This window comes from Adiantum capillus-veneris, chromosome 4, assembly GCF_014529385.1.
Source record: "Adiantum capillus-veneris isolate H3 chromosome 4, ASM1452938v2, whole genome shotgun sequence".
In the NCBI taxonomy this organism is placed as follows: domain Eukaryota; kingdom Viridiplantae; phylum Streptophyta; class Polypodiopsida; order Polypodiales; family Pteridaceae; genus Adiantum; species Adiantum capillus-veneris.
In genome coordinates, this window is record NC_140934.1 from 1,005,594 (window position 1) to 1,020,230 (window position 14,637).

At 41.3% G+C, this 14,637-nt stretch overlaps 1 pseudogene; it reads left to right on the forward strand.

Moving 5' to 3' along the window:
- Nucleotides 1–16: 16 nt before the first annotated feature.
- LOC147458599 (uncharacterized) lies at nucleotides 17–12,842 on the forward strand (annotated as a pseudogene).
- Nucleotides 12,843–14,637: the final 1,795 nt, after the last annotated feature.

Here is a 14,637-nt window from a genome sequence, read left to right on the forward strand (position 1 = left end):
ACCTGAGAGAGATAGAATGTTGATTGCACGTATCAGAAAGAAGAGTACCAAAGGTGCTAAGCCGTGGTATCCTCTCACACGTAGATATCTCGGGAAGCTAGTTTTTAATGTAAGTTTTATGTAGTATATATTTCTAACATGAATTTAGTATTCCTTGATGTAAGCTTTTCACAATGGATTTGAATCCTTCCCTTATTTTTCTAGGTGCAAATAAGTAAAGCATTAAACAAGAAGGTTGAAGATGCAAGACTGAAAATGTCAGATGAAGAGCTTCGATTGTTTGAAGAGAAGGAGAATGAGGAGTTGGCTTCAAGATATGGTGATAGGATTGGAAAGGTGAGTCTTTCTCAATGAACAATTGTGTGTGTATTTACTTTGTTTAGATAAATTATTGAATTCACTAAGTTAATTTTAGATCCTTAATATTGTCGATCCCAATCATGGAGATACTTGGCGGTCAAAGGTATGGTCTCTCAAATGGGGGCCCGAAAGCTTTGCAACGCTTGAGAAATTGAATTTATTGGCTTTATGTGATGTTCAAATCGAGTCAAAAATCTTTTGGTTGACTTTGTTGGAGGCAAACAAAGCCACAAGATCTATGTATGGTCTTGCACGAGGGGATCATCTTTATAGATAGTGAGTTCCTAACAATTTTTTATGATCGTATACATTGCATGGTTTATAGGCTGACAAAAATAATACATGAAATTATGTTTTCTTCTTAAAGTTGGCTTACAAGAGAAGCTGTGCTTGAGAAGATATACCATAAAGCTAAGGAGGTGCTGGTCGATTTTATGGATGTGCCGGGAGGGGTGATTGTGCCTCTTGATCTCTCTCTATTTGACTACTATGAAGAGGTGAAGATAGAGATGAGGACACATTTGTTTCCTCTTGAGGTTCGAGGAGAGCCAAAGGAGAAAAAGAGCAATGATAAACATGTCAAGAAAGAGGATATGATATTGAAAGCCTCTATGAGGCTACTTTTTAGGTGAAGATGTGTGAATGAATTTACTTGATAGTTACTTTAATTTCATAACAAAGATAAAATCATGTTTTTGATAATTGTTTCATTGTCCATGGTAGTTACTTTGTTTGCTTGCAAGAAAAAGGTCATGTGCCAAGTATTCCAGTAAGGGCAAAGCAATGGCTTTTGACCCTAAATGAAGAGACTTGTATGTACCCACGTGCTATGCATCAATGTACACGATGGGAGCTTGACAATTGTCCATGGTGGATAGATCTTGAAGGAGGTCATGTATTGAATAGAGAGAAGGAGCTCTATTCACAAATATTAACCATGGTTCCAAAAGAAGTGGACCAAAGAAAGAGTATGATAATTTGAAATTTTGTATAAGTGATGTATTGAATCATGTATTATGTTTTGTAATTTGCCTTGTTTTTTTTAAATGTAAATATGGTTTGTTGGTATTCAATAATGTTTTGCTCTTTATTCTAATTTTGTGTAGATAAGCAAAAAGAGAAGCGTGTTGAGAAACAAAGGATTGATGTTGAAAGCCAAAAGTCCTTTGATATTTCTCATCATATGGAGGACTTGGAAACAGAGGATTGCACTCAAGGTTTGAATTCCAAGATCCACATCTATTTTGATTCTTTAGTAAATATTTTAATAGTGTTTATATACACATGCACTCACACACATACATACCTACTTACTTGTGTACGTATACATACATATATAAATGTCTCTGTATGCATGTAAGTACTTAGATGTGTGTGTATATATATATGTATATATATACACACATATACATATCATGTTTCTACATACATTAGTCTATGTGTGTATGTCTCTCAAGTATCCACATGATGTCTTTGCATTTATGTGTGCGAGTGTGCACACATACACAAAGACTCTCTGTCTCTCTCTATCTATCTTTCTCTCTCTCTATTCTCTTATCCGTATGTGTTTTGAGAGGAAAACCTTATTGATATCATGCTCTTGTGATCCTGAAGGGAATTCTCTTAAAGGTCAAAAGAGACTTTCCAAAAGGACTACACAATTTATTTATCTTGCAGCGCATTCTTTGGGATACACACCTCATGTTGAGAATCCCAAAAGCATTGTAGTGGTTGGTGATTACATCATCATTGGGAAGGATTTTGCGGGAGGAAGAAAAAATGATACCTTTTATAGTGTGCACGAGTTCATCAAGCAAAATAAGCCTTCAGGGGTTAATTATACAAAGAGGGGAAAAGCTTTGGATTGGGCAGCTGACTTCATTTTCCTTGACTTGCCATTTGGAGGCACTCAAGGTGGTGACGATCCTTGTCCCACCTGGGATTTTGTTTCTGAGGACCATGTGCGCTATGGGATTGCTTTGGCAGCATCTACTTTGGCAGACTTGGGATGGTTATTGGTGATGGCCTCTATGGCAGGTATTTGTTAAAGTTAATAGTTGTTAACATTTATGTTTATTTTGGCTTCTACTTATTGAAACTTTTCTAAGACGGTGCAACTATATTATAGGTGATTCCACAATTGGGTGGATTGAGCGCTATGTTCGCGTTTACGATTTGGAGATAGTGAGACGAGTGGTTGTCATTCACCATTCTACATATGGATACAAGGAGATTGGTGGTATTCGCACAGATGTGAGTATAGTGATGATTATATTACGTTCAAATGCTCAAAAATACATGAGTTTCTTAAATTAAGGTTTAATTGGATATTATTATCTTTTGTTGCTAGTGTTCTACGTCAATGCTTTTTTATGGTTCGACGCCGAGCTACAGATCCTCCTATTTTCATTGCAGAGAGTACACCCCTCTTTGAGTCCTTCGGCATGCATCCTTTAGATACCCTTGCCTATCATTATCTTCCGGATGATTTGCGTACTTTGGATCTCGTCGGGCAGCAGTGGCGTGGGGGACTAGAGAGGAGTCATACATTTTCAGCATGCTTTCTATACCTGTATTGTCGTCGAGGTGGTGTGTGCATTGAGATGGGATGTGGTACTGCACCTATTCTTAAGACATGCATGCACACTGGTAGAGTATGTGAATCTATCGATCTGGATACATTCTTGATGACCACGTATGTAGAGCCTCTTCTTTTGGCTTACATGCAACAGAGCAACCATGACGATGTTAGTAGGCCGCAGGCAGATGATGAGGTGGATCCACTTGCAGGTTTCAATCCATATGACTAGTGAGGCCCTTGTCTCTTGAGACTATTACTATTATGGACTTCTTGAAAGTGTGGTTTGTTTTTATGTGATGTTTGGTTTGTATTGCCATGTTTAATTATGCTCTTGTTTTGTTGCAAAGTGACATTTATGTAAAACTCATTGGTTTTGGAACATAGTTGCTTCGGTTATGTGATGTTCTTGGATGTTATGTTGTTCATATGTTAATCTTCTCCCTTTGTATGGATTTTTTGTTATAGAAATTTATTGCCAGCTCTAGGTAAATAGTAGTATTTCAATATATGTTTATGTGATGTTTGGCTTCTATTTCCGTATTTGGATATGCTTTTGTTTTATCATGGTTGGTGACAATATATGGAATACTCACAATTTAAGGAAACACATTGTGCGCTCCTTGCCGCACTGTAGAAGCAAGGGACTTGCCAATACACCGTATGCGAGCCACAAACGGCTCCAAGCACACAACAAGCCTAAACTAGCAAGCTCAAGGAAACAAAGGGTGTGTCACTCACCGCTCTACGCTCGCCTTCGTGGTGGATTCCTCGCCACGATGAAGAAGAAGCTGCAGTCGTGCCGCGCTCAACCGCTTCGCCGCCGTCGTGCCTTCGTAATGCTCGATCGCACACACACTCTCCCTCTCTCTCTCTCTCTCACACACACACACAAGGAGGTGAAGAAGAAGAGGATGGAGATGGAGCAAGAGCACTCTTCAATTGCACAAATGAGAGAATGAGTAAAAATAAAGTTTAGTTGGCTTTTATAGGAGCTCACCCCATTCACACTTGGGCGCCCATGCTTAACCAACTAATCCCTTGAATGTCCAAGTTAAAGTGCGCCTCTCATCGACGATCACTCTACCTTTCCCTATTGGATCGACAAGCCCGGTACGTGACTCTATCGAATACATAATACACGTCCGTCGTAGGTGATGGGGTGTCCGTGTGCCGTGAGGGTTAACATGCCCCCCTTCCTGATGTAGATTCCGTCCTCGGAAGCTATTGAGTTGAAGCTGGGTCGTCGAGGTGGAAGAGCATTTGAGATGAATGTCCTTAGCCTTCTTCAGTCACTGCAAAATCAAACAACATTGGCACAGTAATGGCATTCTCTTAAAAAGCATATGCAGTTTTAGGTAGACACATTGATTGGTAAAAGAATTTCAAACAATTTGATAGCAATGAACATTAAATTGCAATGTAATCAAATGCATAAACAGATGTAAAGGTAGAAAATTAAACAAGTCTGGGGTCGCTAATTTGACGGTCGAAAAGCACTAGAGATCGAATATTAATACCATGGGTAAGCTTCTTAATTTTCTGTGGTCAATTAAGTTGTTTAATCGCGAGAGCCAAGTATTCATGTTCGAGGGCTGACTAGAGGCTATATCTAGAAAACCTTGTAGTTAAGCTACCATAAAAGGAATTTCTCATGAAATCATCGCCTGACTGATTACTTTTTCTTTGACCCCCCAAGGTCTTTTCACATTGATTCAATTATGATGTGTGTGCTTATTTTGTATGCCTTGGGTTTTTTGCTTTTCAAGGAAAAGCGCCCACACTGGGAACCTCTAGGGCTCAAGTACCATAGGCGATACATGTGAGTGAAGTACCAAATCAAGCTGAGATTTCTCTTCCAGCTTAAAATTTTACATTGTGGCACTTTGATTTTTTGCTTGTTCACTTTCAGCATTTTAATTTTGTAACTTTGGGAGGTCATATAACACTGTTACATTCCCCAGGCTCATCACATTAGTAAACTCCCTTTATAATACTTAAGCTAAAGGTCAATAGGGTTAAGCCCACTAGAAAGCCCTAGTACATTTCATACAATGCTGCCTAAATCGGATTAAGAACCTAAGTAACCATTGTTTATTAGGAAGGCATTCCCCATGGTATTAAGAGAAGATCTCTAACACCTAACTTGGTCAAACTAGCTTAGTCGGACTGCTTGATTTTTACACCTAAACAAGTGATTATGACAAAACATTACATTGAATTAAATGTTTGATACTAAGCAAATGCACTGAATATTATGCTACCAATCACAATCAAAGCAGACAATCATAGATGCAAAAAGATAAGGGCAATGCTAATGGACAAGAAACACCTGTTTGTGTTGATGGTCGCGCTTGATTTGAAGGTTCCATGAAGGTCCAAATCCTAACCACAGCAACACGCTCCTGTACACACTATGAAATACAAACAATACCTCTAGGAGGCACATCAGTGGGAAAAGAGATCTTTGCTAATCACTCAACTCTAAAACAGAAACACTCCTATCGTACTAATCTTACCTACCCTCCATCATTCAAGTGATGAGGATCAAAGGTGTTTTATGGCATAGGTTTCTGTTTCACTGTACCAGATGTGACATGTGTAGGTCTAAGTCAATGTTTTGACTTTAATGTGCATACTCGTTTGCTAATTGCTATTGCTCTTTTTTTTTGTTTTTTTTTGTGAGTATAAAGCTTTATATGTACATTCCCTAAGATTGGTGATTGAGAGGTCAGGGAAAAAGGTTGAGAGGGAAACAAATGAATGATGACTGTCAGCAAACACTCCCCCCTTCCTTGGGTAGATCATACCGTTTGAAATGAGCTTGCCACCCTTTGAAACCAATTGTTCCAGTTGGTAATAGGTGAGGATTTTTGCCAGTAGTTTTCTATTACCCTAGGTGCCTTGTCAAGCTGCAAGGGTGGTAAGGTACTCTCCCAGGATCGAACTTGAAGTGGTTCATTAGGTGATTCTTGAACACTCGGAGGTGTGGATTCTTTTGTAGCTTCATGGAGGTCCACTACTATAGATGGAGGCTGTGTAGAAGCTTTTACCTCTATGGATGTATTACAGGAGGAGCTAGAATCTTCATGGGACTCCCCCCTTCCTGAGCTAGGTGGAACAATTCGTTCTTTCTTTGGTACCCAAACTAGCTCGGGAGCGGGTGTGTAGCATTCTGTGATTTTTTCCTTTCCACGATCATTGATTCGTTTTGGAGCTACGGCATTGGGCTCACTTGGGCCGGGTGATAGGTAAGAGCACACTTTACGTTTGGGCACCCAGATTTGATCATTTCCTTCATAGTATCCTTGGGCTTCCAATAGTCGTTTAGGAATCCAACGCAACGTTTCTTTACATTTCTTGGAGCGAGTGATACGTTTCTTACAAGGCTTCTGTTTTTTAGCACTAGCTATGGTCACTAAAGAAGCTTTAGGGACCCACTTGTATGTTTTCTTTGTTACCTTAGGATGAGTCTTGTCGGAAGCGATATGCATTGCTTGTAGCATATTTAAGGGTATAGGCATTTCATCCCCCTCAGGTGTTACCTAGGTCGTCCCCCTATTTCCCCAAGTGTCTATGGTTGATGCTAGGTGGACCCAATCCACATTGTCCGACTCAGTCATCCCAGGTAGTATATCCATATAAGGAGAATCTTGGCCAATGTCTGTATCCTTCTTACAAGTGTAACAATATTGTAGTGGGGCCGAGTGAACTGTGGTGTCAGAGCGATGATCAATAATGGTTTTAATCCCTAAGGGGTGTACCTTACCAATCACCAAATCCACTCTAAGGACAGAGTCTTGGAATTGCAAATAGACATGATTTTTAGACCAATCGTGAACCATTTGTGCTTCCCTCATGAATGGTCGTCCTAAAATCATTTCATATGACATAAGGTGTTTAGAGAAATCCATTACAATGAACGTATGTCGTACCTTGTGTCCTAGAACTTTGATCTTAAGATCCTTGAGCATCCCCATAGGTTTGGCTATGGTACCATTTGCCATCTTTACCACAATGTTAGTAACACTGAGGCGGGGTTTTCCCATGGATTCCCAACAATCTTTTGTAACGATGCTAACTCCCGCACCACCATCAAGAATTCCCTTTATAGTTAATCCCTTGGTAGTGATGGGTAGGGTCGCATTAGACTCGTCGCCTTCAAAATACTGCCCTAATTCGTTAATGGGTACCTCGATCACAGACTCGTGTCCATCTAAGTCAAGTGATTGCACATGATTTTCCTCATCAATCATAATCGATTCAGGCCTATTTGGTTGCGCAAACTGCGATAATCCCGTTTGTAGCTCTCCGTTAAGGAATGCTCGAAGTGCAAGGAATAACTCAGGATCTCCATACAGCTTTGCTAAGATCGTGGTTCGGACCTCAAAAGACATGAAGTCCACTAGTTTGGCAACATTCATTGGCGTTTTGCAGGGTGTAGGTCCTTGACTAGGAACTGGTGAGGATGGAATCTCATATTCCTCAATGGGATCAGGTATTCCTTAGTTAAACATCCTTTCCAACAAGAAGGGTGTATGCTCACTTTCTGATGTCCTGTCCTCACTCCCTTCTTGGATGATACTAGATATGGCTAACGGTCTATGGTTCATGTGGGGTGGATGAACTTGTGTGGGAAACACTGTGTCATGAATTTTGACCTGCATGGGTTCTGGTTCTAGTTTCCTTTGAGTCTCCTCCACTAAACCTCTTAGATGTTTCACCTGCTCAATCTCGTCTACTGGGTTTGGGTACGTCCCAATCTTCTTTTTACGATTCTTCCCTTTTTGCCCCTGCGGTTTATCTTGGGGGTCTTGGATTGGATTTGGAAAGATTGGATTTGGAAACACTTGTGGTGTTTTCAGAGGCTCTTTATGGTTTTCTCTCATTCGGTTTTCATTTGGTCCCATGTTACGGTTTTCCTTGTCGATCTTTCCCTTTGTGGTATTGGTTCTAGTCTCCATTGTCTCGACTGAATCTGAATCATCCTCGAGGTCATTCATATACACGGGGTCATCTCCTGTTCCTATGTTTGTTTTGGAACTTGGCTTTGAATTTTCCGTATTCTGCGACTTCTTCCTTCGTGTCTTCTTTTTCTTTGCTTGGATAACTGACGCGGTATCTCTCTCTTCGAGGATATGGCCTGGCCCTTGAAGCATGGACCGTGTAATCGCATAAGCGGGTGCGACGGGTGGTATTGGCGATGTCACACTAGCAATTTCGACCAAATTTAGGGGTGTGATTTTAGGCGCATTTGGGTTATAGGGGCATTGGGCAATCAAGTGATCTATGCCACAACGATTACATGTGAGTATTGGCATTGCAGACGTGCTCCCTTGATTCATTTGCATCTGTGCAGCATTCTTTTGCAGCCTAATAGGGCACTCCGCTACTCGATGTGGTCCACCACACTCGTAGCATTGAAGAGGTGGCCTCCTAGCCTGGGTGTTGATATTTTGACCTCTGGATGCGAGAGCAGCAGCTTGATAAACCGGCTTGACTTGTCCCCAACAATCTTCCATGTAGTATATAGGACACTCTTCCAATGTATCAAGTCCGTAGGCAATACTAGTGTCTATTTCCTCCTCACAGCCATCTGGATAAGCATTTGATGGCTCGCAACCCACTTGGTTCATAGGGGCGACTCTTGGATGCGGGGGCTGCAGTCCTAGCACAGGAGGTGGTAGCGGTGTAGCTTGTACAACATTTTGAGATCTAGGGACCATGTGTTGCGGTAGTTGCTGAACAGGTGGAGCAGGCATCAATACAGGAGCTCGGGGTGCATCCATCCAGGCTACAGATGGTCTATTTGCCATCATACGTTTGATCATTAAACAATCCTTAGCTTGGTGACCATACCTACCACATGCGTTGCAAGTTCCATTAAATTTTACTCTAAACGTAGGGCACTCACTAGTGCTATGTGGACCTAAGCAAATGGAACACCATTGTTGCTCCCTTCTTGGATACATGTGACTATTTTGAGGGGGTCGATTATCCTTAAGAGACTCTTGGATTGCCTTGGTGAGGTCTGTCAAGAATGTCTCAAATACCTTTGGCTCATTGGCAATGGTCTTTGCAGTCATGGGTTCATACTCAATGGCTTGTGAGCTAGTGGATCTCGTGTCGGTAGACACCCTCATGCCTGCTATCATCAAGTTGTCCTCTAATTGGATTGCATTGGCAGTGACATCTTCCCAGGTTGTGATACCTCTAATCACTAGTCCATTATAGATTCCTTCATTCCTCAACCCTCGAATGAATCGATCAAGCAGTTGGTTATTGTTGAAGCGCTCATTTACAGGGCAGCGAGAGTTTAAGTGCTTTAGACGACTAATGAAGTCCCTTACTGACTCTCCTTCCTTACGTTCGGCCTTCTGTAGCTGAGATGCTACACCCCAAAGCACACCTTCTCGTATGTACTCCTTTAGAAACAACCTTCGAAGGGTAGGGTAGATTGTTTTCTCGTCCACCCTTAGGGTCCTATACCAATCTCCAGCCTTCCCACTTAATGTCAAGCTTAAGGCATTGCACTTATGTAGTTCGTTGCGTTCCCCTAAGGAATCACATACTTGTTCAAACACTTCAATGTGTTTTCTAGCATCTTCGTCCCCATTGAATTTTTGCATGAGTTTGGCAATTTGTACTGCCTTACTTCTAGGCTCTCTATCAGATGCATGACGCATATTTTCCGCGATAGATCGACCTATGGTTTGAGAAAATGCTGCCAAGTCACCTATGTGAGGAAGCAGGGCCGGTGGAGGTACTCTTGGAATCATATGTGGGAGAGGGACGGGTACCGGTCTTGGCATATGTGTGGATGATGCAGGATATGGAACATAACCGGGCATAGGTCCACTCGGATAAGAGCTAGGGAGCGGCACTCGAGGAGCATAAGCAAGTGGTACTATTGGAGGTGTGGGGGCCATGTGTGCATAAGGGGCTAGAGGCACATATGGTCGAGGCCCCATATTAGGTACTACGACACTAGGTAGTGGCACTGCGCTAACCGTAGATATCATCGGTACATTCTCTGTCAGGCTTATCCCTGGAGTGAGCACTATGTTTTCCTTAATAGAGGGTTGAGCCAAGTTAGGGAAGCTAAAGTTTTCGCTCGGAGGCTCAGATTGCATAGAGACCCCAGGTGAAATGACGTAAGATGGGTCCATGGGGCTCATTAGAGGAGTCTCCATTTGTGATAGAGTAGGCTGTTGAGCCTTGCTCGTATCCAGAAATCTCATGGGGCCAGTTGAGAGTATATTTACCCCTCGGTTTTGCCTTTCTGATTGAATAATGCCATGGATAACATTACAGATCATTTTCTGTTGATCTTCGATGCTCGTGGCACTAGAGGTGGATTGTACAATCTCTATCCATCCTACATGGTAGGCGTGGCCAGAGTGTAGATCCGTCAACACCTCAGTGTGGAGGTCGTATGTCCAATGATCATTAATGAACAATCCTTCTAGAGTCGACGTGTTAACGGTTTCTTGTGAGGTAGAAGCAATGTTGCTCCCCGTGGTTTTACTTGTCACCAACGGTACTCTAGAGGGAACTTCTGAAGGAGGCAGCTCAACAGGGCCTTCTTGGTAAGAAGTTGGCAGGATATCCACATGGACACTCTTTGGGGGTGTGGGGTCCACGTGCGATGTGAAAGGAGAGTCCACTTCCCCACCCCCTTCGTGTGCTTCATTTGCATCAGGTTCCGAGCGAGTAGCTCTACCTAATGTTTCCATGAAACGGCTAAACATACTAGTACTAGGCTGTGGAGCTTTGGGAGGTGCATGGCCTTCTCTCTCAGTGTTTTGGGTAGGGTATGCTTCCATGATTTCTGAGTCGGAGGAGGAATCACTAGCGGCTATTTTAGGGTCTTGGGTGGTGCTACCTTGTGTCCCCGCTGAGGGTCTAGAGCTTATCGTGGATGGGTAATGGGTGTCCGTATGAACAGAGGCACCCTCAATATGCTCGTGTTCTAGCACCCGCCCAGAGCGTAAGTGCATGTGCTTTTGATACCCTAAGGTGTCAAAAAGCTGCTCTAGGAGGCCTTGTGACTAGTTTTTAGCGTGTTTTTTGTTTGTTTTTTTGCTAGATTTTTTAGAGCGTGTCGTGGAATGGGCCGTGTGATAGCTCGAAACGAGCGTATCGGTCAGAGGGTCGTGCCGTGCTTTACAGCCCTCCGTTTGGTCACTCTATGCCCTCGGAATCCCTAAAACTGTCAATTTCCAGTAGGGAACTAGGCCCAAACTAAAAAGTCTAAGGGTGCAAGTGGGAAGAGAAAGGAGGAGAGTGGAGGACTTGTCCCACATGCTCTCATTCTCTCTTGAGGGAGTAGGGTATATATATAAGAGTGAGTCTAGTATATATCATAGGACTGAGGACTGAGGCCTGGGCTTGGGCTTGGGCTTGGGCTTGGGCTTGGGCTTGGGAAAACGATCCCGATCTATCTTTTATACAAACCAACCCGTCCGTTTTAAGAGTCACGTTTTTTATTTTCAAAAAATTTAGCCGTCCGCTCGCTCGCGTTTTTTATTTCTGATTTTTTATTTATTTATTTATTTATTTATTTTTATTTTTTTGGGAGAAAAAATTTAAAAAAAAAATTTTTTGAGAAACAATAATTTTTCTTTTTTTTGGGTGCAGAAAATACAGAAATTGAAAACGCAGATATGCAGAAATTGCAGAAAACGCAGATATGCAGAAATTTCAGAAAACTCAGAAATTGAAAAAACACAGAAATTCAGAAATTGCTGAAAATTGCAAAAAATGCAGAAATTGCAAAAAAACGCAGAAATTGCAGAAAATGCAGAAATTGCAGAAAATTAAAAAAACGCAGAAATGCAGAAAATTGCAGAAATTGGAAACGCCGAACTTGAAAATGCAGAAATTGCGGAAATTGAAAAAACGCAGACAATAGCAGAAATTGAAACTTGACAGCAAATGCAGAAAACGCAAAAAACAGAAATCTCCACACACTCCTTCCCTGCCTTTCCTATGATAGAAATTGCACCAGAAGAAAGCGTAAAGTGCTAACCGAGCTTAGTGTAGGGCATATCCCCGGCAGCGGCGCCAAAAATGTGCGCTCCTTGCCGCACTGTCGAAGCAAGGGACTTGCCAATACACCGTATGCGAGCCACAAACGGCTCCAAGCACACAACAAGCCTAAACTAGCAAGCTCAAGGAAACAAAGGGTGTGTCACTCACCGCTCTACGCTCACCTTCGTGGTGGATTCCTCGCCGCGATGAAGAAGAAGCTGCAGTCGTGCCGCGCTCAACCGCTTCGCCGCCGTCGTGCCTTCGTAATGCTCGATCGCACACACACTCTCCCTCTCTCTCTCTCTCTCTCACACACACACACAAGGAGGTGAAGAAGAAGAAGATGGAGATGGAGCAAGAGCACTCTTCAATTGCACAAATGAGAGAATGAGTAAAAATTAGGTTTAGTTGGCTTTTATAGGAGCTCACCCCATTCACACTTGGGCGCCCATGCTTAACCAACTAATCCCTTGAATGTCCAAGTTAAAGTGCGCCTCTCATCGACGATCACTCTACCTTTCCCTATTGGATCGACAAGCCTGGTACCTGACTCTATCGAATACATAATACACGTCCGTCGTAGGTGATGGGGTGTCCGTGTGCCGTGAGGGTTAACACACATTTTACATTGGAAATGTTATGTATTAGATGTTACATTTGAATATGTTAATTATTTTCCTTTGTATGGATTTCTTGATATGTATTAAGATCTCATTTGTTCCTTCCATGCAAAGTCAATTGCCCGTGTACGCCGAAGCAATGGCAAAGAGCATGTGTAGAGACAAACGATTCGACATGGAACGGGAAGAGTGCCGCTCCATTTGAAACCTTTACATTGATGATGAATGTGAATCATTGTAAATTACTGTGACATTTTGTTTCATTGATCGTACATGAAATCCTTATTTTCAACTATAATCTGTTATGTCTTTTTTATAACAAAAATTTAGTATCCAAGAGTCTTCCATTTAAATGTATATTGTTATTGTTGCAATCTTGCATTCTCTCTCTCACACTCTCTCTCTCTCTCTAGACATGAGATTAGGGTGTATATAAATAAACAATTGATTTAGGTATTCCGTTCGTATTGATCAATGCAGTATGTATCCTCTTGTAGGTAAAGTTCTCTATGTCCTTTTCAAGTAACAAAATCCATTCTTGTCAATATGTATTCGAGAACGGAATAGGAGCATGTATTGAAGTGACTCAGACCACCTTGTCTAATAGGAGTACCCTTCTAAGGAGTACCCTTCTGCCAAGACCTACTCGGAAACTAGGATCGCTCGGAAAACCTCGCTCGAAGAACAATAACACTCAGACTTCTTTTACTTGCTTAATGCAAGCGATACTAGGATAAAGAAAAAAACCAAGTGGCATGGCAAAACAGACTTCAAGCCAACATTATAATTAGCATGAACGCGTGGCTATCTCGATCATAAATAGGGGTGGCATGGCACGCTATGAACATTTGATTATCGACTCTTTTCTTTTATTAGGGTTCAAATCTTGTTTTCCCCGTTAGCATTATACTAGCTAGGTTTGTTTTTAAAACACTTCATAGTTGATATCGATGGAAAGGAAGCGTGACTACCCTCCCTCCAAGAAGAGTAGATTGCTTCTATTAACAATATTTACTAACAAGTAAAATAAAAGACGTAGATAACAACAATAATGGATCCAATAATAGTGAAAGCAAAACTGACATTAATGAAAATAAAGTAATGAATTAGTTGGATTAATTTTTCCAGCCCTACATTCGTGAAGTAACCAGTTAACTCCCTGGGAGTGTTGATTAGTCATTTACTCGCCGTATCATCAAGGTAGAAGATTTAGTTAATTCTGAGTTAAGAAGATGGTTCTTATTATGGAATCAATCAATAATATTGCAAAAGCTTATGGCATAAAGGTGTGTCTATATCTAGTGGGTAGGAAAATGTACACGTAAAAGTAATGATCTCTACATGGCATGGAAACAAGGAAATCAAATGTTATTAATGTTAGAATCGTTATTTAAGAAGCTATAGATGGTTTTATTAATAGTGATATATGCTAAATGAGAGATATTAATTTAAGGTTTTTGGATAAAAATTTATTATCCCTTGCCCCATGTAGGGTGATTCAATAGATCTATACGGAGTTAAGACATACTTCTTAGTCTCTATATATTATACTAAAAATTAAAAATAAGCAAGGCAATTGCTGTTTTGCCTCTTACAGCAATTCAACATGGGATTAGAGTAGTGGTTTGGCTTTCTTGCACATTCGTTGAAATTGCTAGATCTTGGCCTATCAAACCATAAGTAGCAGATTTGACTACTTTGGTCCTTGTTGTCCTCAAAATCAAGATTAAGGCTACCTAGTATGCATCTAGGGTTGCTCGTGGTTCAAATTCAAGACAAAAATGAATCCTGAGTCAATTTAGTCTCCCATTTCTAGTTCACCAATACAGTAAAGACGCAGCCACATGCTGAATGTTACGCAAATGTAAATCAAACACTCATTAAGATTTTGTACGGTGTCTGGTGGGTCAATTCCTACAACATAAAAAAGAATGCATTAGATGGATGCTTAGGCATTGAGAAAAAAGGAGGCTTCCAAAGACGAAAGGCTATGGGAAGATATCGTATGTGATGCATGCGTTTCCAAAAAAAAAAGCCATATCCAAG